General features: G+C 40.4%; 1 pseudogene; it reads right to left on the bottom strand.

The window, feature by feature from the left end:
* Positions 1 to 10,420: 10,420 nt before the first annotated feature.
* On the bottom strand, positions 10,421 to 11,326 carry LOC102121643 (UDP-glucuronosyltransferase 1A10-like; annotated as a pseudogene).
* Positions 11,327 to 15,602: the final 4,276 nt, after the last annotated feature.

Below are 15,602 nucleotides of genomic sequence, written 5' to 3'. Positions count from 1 at the left end.
GAGAATACTATAAACACGTCTACACAAATAAACTAGAAATTCTAGGAGAAATGGATAAATTCCTGGACACATACAGCCTCCCAAGGCTAAACCAGGAAGAAGTCGAATCTCTGAATAGACCAATAACAGGTTCTGAAATTGGGGCAGTAATTAATTGCCTACCAACCAAAAAAAGCCCAGGACCAGATGGATTCACAGTGGAATTCTACCAGAGGTACAAAAAGGAGCTGGTACCATTCCTTCTGAAACTATTCCAATCAATACAAAAAGAGGGAATCCTCCCTAACTCATTTAATGAGGCCAGCATCATCCTGATACCAAAACCTGGCAAAGACAAAACAACAACAAAAAATTTCAGGCAAATATCCCTGATTAGCATTGATGGTGAAAATCCTTAATAAAATACTGCCAAACCAAATCCAGGAGCACATCAAAAAGCTTATCCACCATGATGAAGTTGGCTTCATCCCTGGGATGCAAGGCTGGTCCAACATACACAAATCAATAAACGTAATCCATCACATAAACAGAACCAATGACAAAAACCACATGATTATCTCAATAGATGCAGAAAAGATCTTCAAAAAAATTCAAGAGCCCTTCCTGCTCAAACCTCTCAATAAACTAGGTATTGATGGAACATATCTCAGAATAATAAGAGTTGTTTATGACAAACCCACAGCCAATATCATACTGAATGGGCAAAAGCTGGAAGCATTCCCTTTGAAAACCAGCATAAGACAAGGATGCCCTCTCTCACCACTCCTATTCAACATAGTATTGGAAGTTCTGGCCAAGGCAGTCAGGTAAGAGGAAGAAATATAGGGTATTCAAATAGGAAGAGAGGAAGTAAAATTGTCTCTGTTTGCAGATGACATGATTGTATATTTAGAAAACCCCATCATCTCAGTCCAAAATCTCCTTAAGCTGATAAGCAACCTCAGAAAAGTCTCAGGATACAAAAATCAATGTGCAAAAATCACAAGCATTCCTATACACCAATAGTAGAAAAACAGAGAGCCCAATCATCAGTAAACTCCCATTCACAATTGCTACAAACAATAAAATACCTAGGAATACAACTTACAAGGGATAGGAAGGACCTCTTCAAGGAGAACTACAAACCACTGCTCAAGGAAACAAGAGAGGACACAAAAAAATTGAAAAACATTCCATGCTCATGGATAGGAAGAATTAATAGCGTGAAGATGGTCATACTGTCCAAGGTAATTTATACATTCAGTGCTATCCCCATCAAGCTACCATTGACTTTCTTCACAGAATTAGAAAAAGCTACTTTATATTTCATATGGAACTAAAAAAGAGTCGGTATAGCCAAGACAATCCTAAGCAAAAGGAACAAAGCTAGAGGCATCACGCTACCTGATTTCAAACTATACTACAAGTCCAGAGTACCCAAAACAGCATGGTACTGGTACCCAAACAGACATATAGATCAATGGGACAGAACAGAGGCCTCAGAAATTATGCCACACATCTACAATCATCTCAACCTTGACAAACCTGACAAAAACAAGAAAAGGGGAAAAGATTCCCTATTTTATAAATGGTGTTGGGAAAACTAGCTAGCCATATGTAGAAAACTGAATCTGGACCCCTTCCTTACACCTTATAGAAAAATTAACTCAAGATGGATTAAAGATTTAAACGTAAGACCTAAAACCATGAAAACCCTAGAAGAAAATCTAGGCAATACCATTGAGGACATAGGCATGGGCAAATACTTCATAACTAAAACACCAAAAGCAATGGCAACAAAAGCCAAAATTAAGAAATGGGATCTAATTAAACTAAAGAGCTTCTGCACAGCAAAAGAAACTATCATCAGACTGAACAGGCAACCTACAGAATGGGAGAAAAATTTTGCAATCTATCCATCTGACAAAGGGCTAATATCCAGAATCTACAAGGAACTTAAACAAATTTACAAGAAAAAAACAACCCCATCAAAAAGTGGGCAAAGTATATGAACAGACACTTTGCAAAAGAAGACATTTATACAACCAACAAATACATTAAAAACAGCTCATCATCACTGGTCATCACAGAAATGCAAATCAAATCCACAATAAGATACCATCTCATGTCAGTTAGAATGGCGATCATTAAAACTCAGGAAAGAACAGATGCTGGAGAGGATATGAAGAAATAGGAACGCTTTTACACTGTTGGTGGGAATGTAAATTAGTTCAACCATTGTGGAAGACAGTGTGGCAATTTCTCAAGGATCTAGAACCAGAAATACCACTTGATCCAGCAATGCCATTACTGGGTATATACCAAAAGGATATCAAATTATTCTACTTTAAGGACACATGCACACCTATGTTTATTGCAACACTATTCACCACAACAAAGACTTGGAACCATCCCAAATGCCCACCAATGGTAGACTGGATAAAGAAGATGTGGCACATACACACCATGGAATACTATGCAGCCATAAAAAAGGATGAGTTCATGTCCTCTGCAGGGACATGGATGAAGCTGGAAACCATCATTCTCAGCAAACTAACACAGGAACACAAAACCAAACACCGCATGCTCTCACACATAAGTGGGAGTTGAACAATGAGAACACATGGACACAGGGAGCAGAACATCACACACCAGGGCCTGTTGGGGGTGGGGGGTCTTGGGGGAGGGATAGCTTAGGAGAAATACCTAATCTAGATGTCGGGTTGATGGGTGCAGCAAACCACCATGGCACATGTATACCTATGTAACAATGTTCTGCATATGTATCCCAGAACTTAAAGTATTTAAAAAAAAAAAAAAGAAAGTTTAAGAGCAGGAAAAAAAAATGTATGTGCCACCAGGGCACATGTTTACCTATGTAACAAACTTGCACATCTTTCACATGTACCCCAGAAGTAAAAATAAAAACTAAAAATAAAGTATGTGCCATCTCCCCTGTCTCTCTCCTGCTCCTGCTCTTGCCATGTGACATGCCAGCTCCCCATCACCTTCTGTCACGATTGTAAGCTTCCTGAGGCCTCACCTGAAGCAGATGCTAGCCCTGTGTTTCGTGTAAAGACTGCAAAACTATGAGCCAACTAAACCTCTTTTCTTTATAAATTACCTAGCCTCAGGTGTCCTTTATAGCAATCCAAACAGACAAACACAGCCTTGCACAAAGAAGATCAACCAGAATATTTGTTGCATTGGACAGAATTATATTCTGCAGGTTTTCTTGATACTTCATGGATGAGCTAAGCAGTGTGTGTCAGGTAACACCTTAAAGAACATTGAGTGAGAGACTCTGTAGACAACCAGTATAATCCTTGTAGGAGCACAGGATGGCCCCTTTTGGGACACCCTAACTGGTACTAGACATTTGCTTAATCACCTTTTCTTTTGGTGACTGGGCACTTGCAGATGACTGTCCTTGAAAAATAAACATGACGGTGAGTGATCTACCTTCCCTGGAGGCTTACTTCTGAGTAGAAACCAATGAAATGGAGAATACATTTTAAAAATAGGCAAAATTAATGAAACCAAAGCTGGTTTGTTGAGATCAATTAATTTGGTAAAGCTCTAGACACCTTGATCTGAAAAAAAAAGAGGAAATAAATTATCAATATCAGGAATGAGAGAGGTAGTATCACCATAGATTCTACAGGTATTAAAATGCTAAGAGAATATCATGAAAAAATTTATGCCAAAAAAACTACAACTTAGATGAAATTGACACATTTTGTTAAAGACACAAACTGCTAGACTATTCACAAGAATAAATAACGTAACACAAATAGAACTAACCAGTATCTTTTAAATTGAATTTGGATTTGTTATTCAAACGTTCCCACACACGACAAAGTGAAGCTCAAACGATATCACTGATGAATCCAGCAAACATTGAAGAAACAAATAATACCAATTATTCGCAAACTAGTCCCGAAAACTGAAGCCTAGGGGATTTCCTAATTCATTTTATGGGACCAGCATTATCACAGTACCAAAACCAGATAAAGACATTATGAGGAGGAAAAAAAATTACAGACCCTTATGAGCTTAGATACAAAAATTTTAAACAAAATATTGGCAAGTCAAATTCTGTAATTTTTATAACAGTTACTACATAAAAAGATTATACATCATGACCAAATGGGGTTTATCCTAGGAATGCAAGGCTGGTTTGACATTAGAAAATTAATCAAGGTGGTATCACCATGTTCATAGCAATGTAACTCACAACAGCCTATAAGTGGAAACAACCCAAGCAAAAATGTGATGTATATATACAGAATGCAATATTATTTAGCCTTAGAAAGGAAGAAAATTCTGACATATGCTAACATGAATGAACCTTAAGGACATTGTGCAGAGTGAACTAAGCTAGTCACAAAACAGCAAATGCTGTATGATTCTATTTATATGAAGTATCTAAAATAGTCAAATTCATAGAATAAAAGAGTGGAATGCTTGTTGACAAGGGCTGAAAGAAGGGGAGAATGGAGAATTATTTTTTAAGGGGTCCAAAGTTTCAGTTTGGGAAGATGAAGAGAGTTCTGGCAATGAATGGTGGCATTGGTTGCACAGCAATGTAAATGTACTCAATACTGAATTGTGTACCTAAAGTGGTAAAGATGATACATTTTATGCTATGTGTATTTCACCACAATTAGTGATAAAATAAATAATTTTTATAAATCATTTAAAGTAACATACCATATAAATAAACTAAAAATGTATAAGCATATAATTATCTCAATAGGTATGGAAAAAGTGTTTGACAAAAATCCAAAATCCATTTCTGATAAAACAAATTCTCAACAAACTAGGGGAAAAAAAAGGGAAGTATCTTAAACTAATGAAGGGCATCTTGGAGGAACCCACAGCTAACATCATCCTTAACAGTGAAAGACTGAATACTCACTCCTTGGATCATGCCAAGGATGGGGGCGGGGGCTGTTACCGCTTCTATTCAACATTGATCTGCAGGCTACTAACCATAACCCTAATCTAAGGAAGAGAGGCAAACACAAGGATTCAGGGCAGGAAGCGATAAACTAATTTTACTGCTTTGTGTAAATGCCACTGGGTTTACAAATAGGACTGCCCCCATCTATAAACCTGCCAGCCCCCATACCTTGAAGGGAAAAGATCAATACCCACTACCAGTTTTTTTGTTGTACAAGAAGGCCTCGACATGAACACGTTTTGTGGATTGGTTCTACATTGATTTGTCCCTGAAGTCAGGAATATCTTGCCAGTAAGAGACTGTCTTTGAAAGTTCTTTTGATTTTGGACAATGCCCCGAGCCACCCAGAACCCATGAGTTCAACACTGAAGGTGTCAAAGTGGTCTACCTGCCTGCAAACCTAACATCTCTAATTCAGCAACAAAAGGTGGGGGGATATGTTCTTTCAAGATATGGATCTGTGAAAAATTCAAGAACGAATAGACACCACACCAGAGGAATCAGCAGAAGATGACTTGAAGGAGATGAGTGCTTTTGAATCAGTACCAGGTACTAAAGAAGCTGTAGAAGAAGCAGTGCCAGAAAACAAATCGCTATCAAAACCAAAGAAAGTCTGAAAAACTGTCACAGGCTAGAGGAGATGAAACAAATGTCATGAGTAAATGACATGTGGTATCCTGGATGGGATCCCAGAAAAGAACAAGGGCATTAGGTGAAAATTAATGACATCTGAAGAAAACATAGACTTTACTTCATCATAATGTGTCAGTGTTGGTTAATGAGTTGTGATAAACGTGCATAGTAATCCAAGATTTAGCAATAGGGGAAACTGGCAAAGGATACATGGGAATTCTCAGTGCTATTTTTTTGCACCCTTGCTTTAAATCTAAATTTATTGTAAAATAAAAAGTCTATTTTAAAAAGATATCTATGTTTCTTAATGAGCAAAGATTTCAAAAGTTAACAAAGAAGGTACACAGATGGCAGACAGGCACATGTAAGGACGTTCAACATAACTAATGATTACGGTAATCAAACTAAAACTGCAGTTTAATCCACATCCCATTAAAATAGCTGCAATGAAAAAGACTGACCATATCAAATGATACAGTTGAGTTATCTGTCCCTCCAAAATCAAGTGTTGAAATTTGATCTCTAATGTTGGAAGTGAGGCTTAGTGGGAGGTGTTTGGATGGATCCCTGATGAATGACCTAGTGCCCCCTCCCAGTAACAAGTGAACTTTCCATCTATTAGTTTCAGCAAGAACTGATTATTAAAAAGAGCCTGGCACCTGCCTCCTTCTTCTCTTGCTTCTCTCTTGCCATGTGATCAGCACCCTCCACCCTCACCTTCTGCTATGAGTGGAAGTAGCCTGAGTCTCTTACCTGATGCGGAAGCTGGTGCCATGCTTCTTGTGCCGCCTGAATGAACCACAAGCCAAATAAACATGCTTTCTTTATAAATTAACCAACCTCAGGTATTCCTTTATCGCAATGCAAATGGACTAAGACATCAAGTGTTGGTGAGTGTGAAGAGCTGGACCTCTCATACGCTGGTGCTGGGAGGGCACCTTGGTCTGGCCGCTTGTAAATATTGTTTAGCAAATTCTCAAAAAGGTAAAAACACACCTACCATAGATCAAGCTATTCCACTATTGGGTATTTATCCATAAGAATAAAATACTTCCTGTATTGTGTGTATTTTTAAATTTTCTGTATATTATGAAATTTTCACATCTTAAAAATCCCTGTCTGGTAGGGATGCAGTGCACCTCCCCAGGCCAGTCAATTATTAGAGACAGCAAAGGGCCTGCCCTTAGAGCTCAGAGCCCACTGAAATTATTCAAACCAACCAGTGCTAAACTGTTTCCCCTGCCCTGCCTCGCCTTTCCTGCAGAAACTCCAGTAGAGCTATGGTCTAGCCTCTAGCCTCACTCCTATTCTTTCTGCCTCACTATATTTCAAGTCAAAAAGTGTACAACGCACTACTTTGCCACAGCCACTACTTCCAGTCTACAGCAATCAGGGTTCAATGAGAGAGGTAAAGCTGCTGGGGATCCACATGATGAAGAATTCATCAGAGGCTAAGAATATGGAAACATAGTAATGTAAAGAAAGTATTAAAGCATGTTTGCACCCTAATGTGCACAAAGACAAATTTGGAAAACGCCTAAATCTCTATCAATGTTAATTGGTTGAAAAAACTACATTGAATCCAAAGTAAAGACTTTTATGCAATTACTAAAAGAACTTGTCAAATCAGTTGGTATTGGCCTCTAAAGATGTCTGTAATTTATTGGCAAATTAAAAATGCAAAGTAAAGAACAATATGTTCAGCCTTTACTAGATTTTATTTTAACAAAATAGGTGTGAGAATACACATTAGATATATGCATATACATAAAATAATTTCAAAAAATGAAAATGATGCACACAAAACTGTTAAGAGCATTTTCCTATAGAATTAGCAATAAAGGGAAGTTTCATTTCTCACTGTGGTTTTTGGTATTTTCCCAAAAAGAATATGTTTAAATGTAACCTGGATATGACCTACAAATAAAAAATTGCTAACTGGGCCAGGCGCGGTGGCTCAAGCCTGTAATCCCAGCACTTTGGGAGGCCGAGACGGGCGGATCACGAGGTCAGGAGATCGAGACCATCCTGGCTAACACAGTGAAACCCCGTCTCTACTAAAAAATACAAAAAAACTAGCCGGGCGAGGTGGCGGGCGCCTGTAGTCCCAGATACTCGGGAGGCTGAGGCAGGGGAATGGCATGAACCCGGGAGGCGGAGCTTGCAGTGAGCTGAGATCCGGCCACTGCACTCCAGCCTGGGCGACAGAGCGAGACTCCGTCCCCAAAAAAAAAAAAAAAAAAAAATTGCTAACTACTGAGAGGTACATCAAGTGGCACAAACTGATTCACATAACTGGAAAAAAATTCCAAATGTGACAAATGAAAATGTTAAATCACAGTTCAGTAAGTGTTATAGTTTGGATATTTGTCCCCACCCAAATCTCATGTTGAAATATAATACCCAATGTTGGAGGTGGGGCCTGGTGGGAGGTGTTTGGATCATAGGGGTGGATCCCTCATGGCTTGGTGCTGTCCTTGCAGTAGTCAGTGAGTATTCACAAGATATGGTTATTTAAGTGTGCGGACCACCCCCATCGACTCTCTCTTGCTCCTGCTTTTGTCATGTGACATGCTCCTGCTTCACCTTCTGCCATGAGTAAACGCTCCCTGAGGCTTCCCCAGAATATGAACAGATGCCAGCACCATGCTTGTACAGCCTGCAAAACCTTGCATCAATTAAACCTCTTATTTATCAGTTACCTGTCTCAAGCATTTCTTCATGGCAACACAATGAAGAATAGAAAATCGGTACCAACAGAAAATAGTACCAATAGAAAATTGGTACTGAGAGTGGGACATCACTATAAAGATACTGAAAATGTGGAAGTGACTTTGGAACTTGGTAACAGGCAGAGGTTTGAAGAGTTTGGAGAACTCTGAAGAAGATAGGAAGATGAAGGGAAAGTTTGGACCTTCTTAGAGACTGGTTAAATGATTGTGACCAAAATGCTGATAAAAATATGGGCTATGAGCACGAGGTTGATGAGGTCTCATGTGAAAATGAAAAAGTTACTGGAAACTGGAGTAAAGGTCACCCTTGTTATGCCTTAACAAAGAACTTGGCTGTACTGCGTCCATGCCCTAGGGACCTATGGAACTTTGAACTTGAGAGTGATGACCTAGGGTATCCGGCAGAAGAAATTTCTAAGCAGCAAAGCATTCAAGATGTAGCCTGGCTTCTTGTAACAACCTACACTTAGATGCAGGAAGAAAGAAATGACTTCAAGTTGGAAATTATATTTAAAGGGGAAGCAGTGCATAAAAGTTTGGAAAATGTGCAGCTTAATCATGTGGCAGAGAAAGAGAAAAAGCTTTTTCAGGAGAGCAATTCAGGCAGGCCACAGAGCCACCACTTGTTAGAGAGATGTGCATAACTAAAAAGGAGCCAAATGCTAAGGCCTCAAATGCATTTCAGAGATCTCCAAGACAGCCCCTCCCATCACAAGCCTTGAGGTCTATGAGGACTGAATGATTCTGTGGGCCAGGCCCAGGGCCCTGCTACCCTGTGCAACCTCAGGACACTGCTCCCCACATCCCAGTCACTCCAGCTCTAGCCTCAGTTCATAGGCCCCCAGATACAGCTTGGGCTTCTGCTTCAGATGGTACAAGTCATAAGCCTTGATGGCTTCCACGTAGTGTTAAGCCTGTGGGTGAGCAGAATGCAAGAGTGAAGGAGGCTTGGCACCCTCCACCTAGATTTCAGAGGATGCAAGGGAAAGCCTGGGTGCTCAGGCAAAAGCCTGTACAGGAGTGGAGCCCTCACAACAAATCTCTACTAGGGCAGAGTGGAAATGTAGGGTTGGAGCCCCGATACAGAGTCCACAACAAGGTACTGCTTAATGGAGCTATGAGAAAGAGGACCACCATCCTCCAGACTCCAGAATGGTATACCTTCTGGCAGCTTGCACCTTGCTCCTGGAAAAGCTGCAGGCACTCAACAACCTGTGAGAGCAGCTATGAGGCCTGAATCCTGCAAAGTCACAGGGTCATAGTCACCCAAGACTATGGGAGCCCTCCCCCTTGCACCAGTGTGCCCTGGATGTGAGACATGGAGTCAAAGGAGAATTATTTTGGAGTTTTAAGATTTAACGACTCCCCTGCTGGGTTTCAAACTTGCATGGGGCCTGTAGCCCCTTTCTTTTGGCTGATTTTTCCCTTTTGGAATGGGAGCACCCAATGCCTGTACCCCCATTGTAACTTGGAAGTAAATAACTGTTTCTTGTTACAGGCTGATAGGTGGAAGAGACTTGCCTTGTCTCTGATGAGACTTTGGACTTTGGAATTTTGAGCAAATGATGTAATGAGTTAGATTTTGGGGGACTTTTGGAAAGGCATTATTGTATTTTACAATACGAGAAGAACATAAGATTTGGGGGAATAGGCAGGGGAGAAATGATACAGTTTGGATATTCGTTCCGTCCAAATCTCATGTTGAAATGTAATCCCCAGTGTTGGAGGTGGGGCCTGGTGAGAGGTGTTTGGGTCATGAGGGCAGATCTCTCATGAGTTGATGCTGTCCTTGTAATAGTGAGTACTCACAAGATTTGGTTGTTTAAGTATGTGGCACATCTTCTCATTCTCTCTTGCTCTTGCTTTTGCTATGTGACATGTCTGCTTCTACTTTGCCTTCTACCACAAGTAAAAGCTCTCTGAGCCCTCCCACAGAAGGTTTACTTGACTCATGCTGGCACCATGCTTGTACAGCCTGCAGAATCATAAGCCAATTGAACCCCCTTTCTTTATAAATTATCCAGTCTCAGGTATTTTCTATAGCAATTCAAGAATGGCCTAACACAATACAAAATCTTTTTTTTTATTATCCAAAGCCAGATTATTCTTACTATGCTAAAGGAGAGATGACTAGATGACTTACCTTAGGCAATGGCTTTCCCTGATGGCAGTTGATACAACCAATGAAGATCATGTTGGGCATCACGAGTCCAAAGTCAGATAGTCCAAAACAAAGTCAGTTCGCAACAACCAAATTGATGTGTGGCTGTAAAGATTATATACCGTGACGGGCGTTTGGAGAATTTCAGAGGCTATTTCTAGGGCACTTTTGAAAAAATGGTGGCAAAATAAATGTTCCTGCATGATGTGGTTCCATACTCTCTCCTTGAAAGTCATGGCATCTGAGAACCCTAAGAGACCTCTGGGGACATAGGAAAGAGGAGCAGGGCACTGTGCACCTTCTTCAAGATACTGGCAAAATATTTCCCTGGTGAAGACCACAGAGGGGAGGGAGAAATATTTGGCAAGAATTAAGCCATAGGCATTAAAAGGATCCAGAAATATCACATCAAAAGAACTGTCCTTTAAGTATTCTACTAATTTTTTGTCCTTAAACTTCTACAATTTGAATAAAATGAGTCCAAGATACCACTGGATGAATGCGTCACTAGAGGATATAGACTTTGTGCTTGTGCTTTCCAGTGAGAATCAGTGAAAACCACGAACTTCTGGTCCAGATCCTCCAGAGTGTATGAGGTTGAGTAAGTCTTCACGTGCAATTCAGTGATCTTCTCAGTTGCCAACTCACCTCTGTCCTGACTACGACCACCTCATGTCCCCTGAGGATGAGTTTCTCTACCACCGACCTCATGGTGGTGAACCAGTGGCTCCCATCCATGGGCACTACCAGCAGCTTCCCTACCTCGGCAAAGCCACGGGTCAGCAGCAGACACACACATAGGGGAAGGGGGCCATTCCATCCAGCAGGAACCATCAGAGAACTTCAGCCGAGAGTGAGCCAGCAGCTGGAATTCTAAGCTCCTATAATACTGTAGGCAGGAGAAGTACAGGCAAAACCTGCCCCCAAGGGAAGGTGTGTATTTTCCTGTTGACCCAAAAAAAAAAAAAAAAATCACACTTACTGCCAATGATTTACTCATAAGGATGAGAACACATGAGTAGCATTTGCTGAGATACCAACTTGTACGTTTTCCAGGAAAGAGTAGTTGATGGTCTTTGTCTTGAGGGCAGATCATGCCCTGTGCTGCAATGTGAGTTTAGAAACAAAATTATTAAGCAGTGCTTTTAGACTTTGATGACTCAGAAAGGTAAAAAGGAAAGTAAATTTGAATAAAGCTAATGTTTTTGGAATTTGCCCCTGATATGGTTTGGCTGTGTCTCCACCCAAATCTCATCTTGAATTCCCGCATGTTGTGAAAGGGACCTGGTGGAGGTAATTGAATCATGGGGTCAGGTCTTTCCCATGCTGTTCTCCTGATAGCAAATAAATCTCATGAGGTCTGATGGTATTATAAGGGGAGTTTCCCTACACAGCTCTCTTTGGGTGCTACCATCCATGTAAGATGTGACTTGCTCCTTCTTCCCTTCTTCCATGATTGTGAGGCCTCCCCAGCCATGTGGAACTGTAAATCCAATAATCCTCTTTCTTTTGTAAATTGCCCAGATGCAAAGCAAAATGTGGATTTTAGCTTGAGACAACCAAATGCCCTCTGCCTAGAAAGGAATTGTCATTTCATGGCCCAAGGAAAGACAGCAAGGTCCTTAGCATTGGCCTCCTACCTGACAAGAAATTTTGACTCATCTGCATCTCTGCAATGCGTAGACATGGCTGCTTTTAATCCTCCATTTCTGGCTTCTGAAATGCTAAAATGAGATTGACAACCCTACCTCCATGGACCCTTCCAGGGATTTTTATGGAATGTGATTGTCACCTATTGTAAATCGCTTTCCTCAGATAACGTTGCCTGCAGTGGGGAGTCACCGGCCCTATGCTTGCCCGAGTACTCTGCTGAGTTGCCTCTCTCCACCTGTTCTGCTTTCATGTTCTGAACAGAGCTGTAGGCTGCTGTGGGCTTATTCCACTGGCCTGGTGCCTCCCTCAGGAATATATGTATTGGTCTGCCCCAGTCTCCTAAGTAGTACTTGATGTTGAGGTTATGTCTTGTGTTTTCATCCTCCTTCCACAGCACCCATACTATGCCTCGCACAGAGGAAGTCCATGGGAATATTTGTTGCATTGGGCCGAATAACATCTTGCAGGTTTTCTCAACACCTTCACAGGTGAGCTCAGCGGTGCTTGTCAGGTTACCCTCTGAGGAACATTTAGTGAGGGATTCTGCAGCAAACCTCAGGGCACAGTTCTTGTCAGAGAACAAAATGTCTCCTTCCAGGACACCCTAATTGGTACTAGACATTTGCTCAGTCACCTTTTAACTTGGCAACTGAGGCACTTGCAGATGACTGCCTTTGAAAAATAAAAATGACAGTGAGTAATTTATCTTCCCTGAAGGCTTACTTCAGAGCAGAAAGCAATGAAACAGAAAATAGAAAATCAATAGACAAAATTAAAGAAACCAAAGCTGGCTTTCTGAGAAGATCAATTGTCTTGATAAAGCTCTATCTAGCACACTGATCAGAGAAAAAGACAGAAGAAATAAATTACCAATATCAGTAATGAGAGCGGTAGTATCACCATATATTCTACAAATATTAAAATGATAACAGAATATCATGAACAAATTTATGCCAATAAAGTCTACAACTTAGATGAAATAAACATATTTCTTTAAAGGCACAAGCTCCCAATCTTCTCACTAGAAGAAATAAATAACCCAAATAGAAGTAACCAATATCTTTTAAATTGAATTTGAATTTGAAATTTAAACTTTCCCACCAAAAAAGTGAAGTTCAGATGACTTCCCTAATGTAGTCTACCAAACAATAAAGGAAGAAATAATACCAAATATTCACAGTCTAGTCCAGAAACCAAAAGCCTATGGAATTTCCTAATTCATTTTAAAAGACTAGGATTACCAAAATATCAAAACTAGATAAAGACATCATAAGATAGAAAAACTACAGAACCTCATGAACTTAAAAAAAAAAAATTTAAACAATATTTTAGCAAATCAAATTCAATAATATTTTAAGTATGTAATAAGATAAATAAAAAGATCATAGACTACAAGTATATAGGGTTTATCCCTAGGATGTAAGGCTGGTTTTCACTTTAGAAAATTAATCAAGGTTGTACCACCATGTTCATAGCTGCATAATTCACAACAGCCAAGAGGTGAACTCAACCCAACTGCCCATCTGCAGATGAGTGCATAAACAAAATGTAGTAACAAAGGAGTAAAATTCAGCCTTAAAGAGGGAGGAAATTCTGACATGTGCTACACCATGAATAAACCTTGAGAACTTTGTGCTAAGTAAAGTAAGCCAGTCACAAAATGACAACTGCCATATCATTCTACTTCTATGAGGTATCCAAAATAGACAAATTGATAGACTCAAAAAGAGGAATGGTGGTTGCCAATGAAACCACATTTGCAAAATTATGACTGAGACAGTGAAAGAGATCTAACTTAAGTGACTCCATCTCACTTCTAACCTCCAAGTTGTGCTTGTTATTCCTAGGCATAGGCTGAACTACCTTTGGGAGAAACTTAATTTATAGTTTCCTAAAGCAAAGACAGTAACAGCCCTTTCCCAAAGCAGACCTCCTTCTTGCCTGGGGACTAGATTGAATTTGTAGGACTAACATCAACCACAAGATTAGAAATTATGGTTTAGGGCTGGGCACGGTGGCTCACACCTGTAATCCCAGCACTTTGGGAGGCCGAGGCGGGCGGATCACGAGGTCAGGAGATCGAGGCCATCCTGGCTAGTAGACATGGTGAAACCCCATCTTTACTAAAAATACAAAAAATTAGCTGGGCATGGTGGTGGGCGCCTGTAGTCCCAGCTACTCAGGAGGCTGAGGCAGGAGAATGGTATGAACCCGGGAGGAGGAGCTTGCAGTGAGCTGAGATCATGCCACTGCACTCCAGGCTGGGCGACAGAGCAAGACTCCGTCTCAAAAAAAAAAAGATATTATGGTTTAGGATTCATGCAGATGGAGGTTACAAGATTCTGACCCTCCCTAAACTGCTCCTAAGATCAATGCTTGAGATATTTTGCAGACCTAGCACTTGATGGATCAGCTGGCAGCACCCATATAGATAAACTGGCTCATCTGATCTTGTGGCCACCATCCAGGAACTGACTCAGTGCAAGAAGATGGCTTCGACTCCCTATGATTTCATTTCTGACTGATCAGCACTCCTGGCTTCTCCCAACCCACCAAGTAGTCCTTAAAAACTCTGCTCCCTGAATTGCTCAGGGAGACCGATTTGAGTAATAATAAAACTCCAGTCTACCGCACAGCCAGTTCTGTGTGAATTGCTCTTTCTCTATTGCAATTCCCCTGTCTTGATAAATCAGCTCTGTCTAGGCAGCAGGCAAGGAGAACCCTTGGGCGGTTACACCAAGGGCTTGGAGGAGAGAGGAATGGGCAATTATTGTTTAACGGGTCCCAATCTTCAGTTTGGGAAGATGAAGAGAGTTCTGCAGATGAATGGTGGTGTTGGTTGCACAGCAATGTGAATATACTCAATATTGAACTGTGCACCTAAAGTGGTGAACACGATAAGTGTTATGCTATGTGTATTTCACCACAATTAATGATAAATAATCTTTAAAAATAAATCAAAGCAGCATACCATATAAATAAACTAAAAATGTATAACCATATAATGATCTCAATAGGTGCAGAAAAAGTGTTTGACAAAGTCCAAAATCCATATCTGGCAAAAAAATTTGTCAGCAAAAGAAGGAAAAAGAGGGAAAGTTTCCGAAGTATTGAGGGGCATCTTGTAAAAATCCACAGCTAACCTCATCCTTAATGGTGAAAGACTGAATGCTCCACTCCTCAGATCAGACACATGCCAAGGATGGGGGCTAACTAATACTTCTACTCAACATTGTTTTATTCAATGCAGTCAAACAAAAAAAGAAATTTAAAATATCCAGATTTGAAAGAAAAAGTAAAAAGAGCTCATTCACAAACAATGTGATCATCTACGGGGAAATTCCAACAAACTCTGCAACAACCTCCAAGAACAAATAAGTAAGTTTAGTGTGGTTGCAGGATACAACAAGTAAAAGTTAATTTCATCTCTATAAATGGTTATTCATGAACATCAAGAGTTTCAACAGTGTTGGTCCAT

The sequence above is a fragment of the Macaca fascicularis genome, chromosome 12, assembly GCF_037993035.2.
Source record: "Macaca fascicularis isolate 582-1 chromosome 12, T2T-MFA8v1.1".
In the NCBI taxonomy this organism is placed as follows: Eukaryota; Metazoa; Chordata; class Mammalia; order Primates; family Cercopithecidae; genus Macaca; species Macaca fascicularis.
Note: the sequence above shows the minus strand (reverse complement) of the source record. Positions and strands in the feature narration are given on the sequence as shown.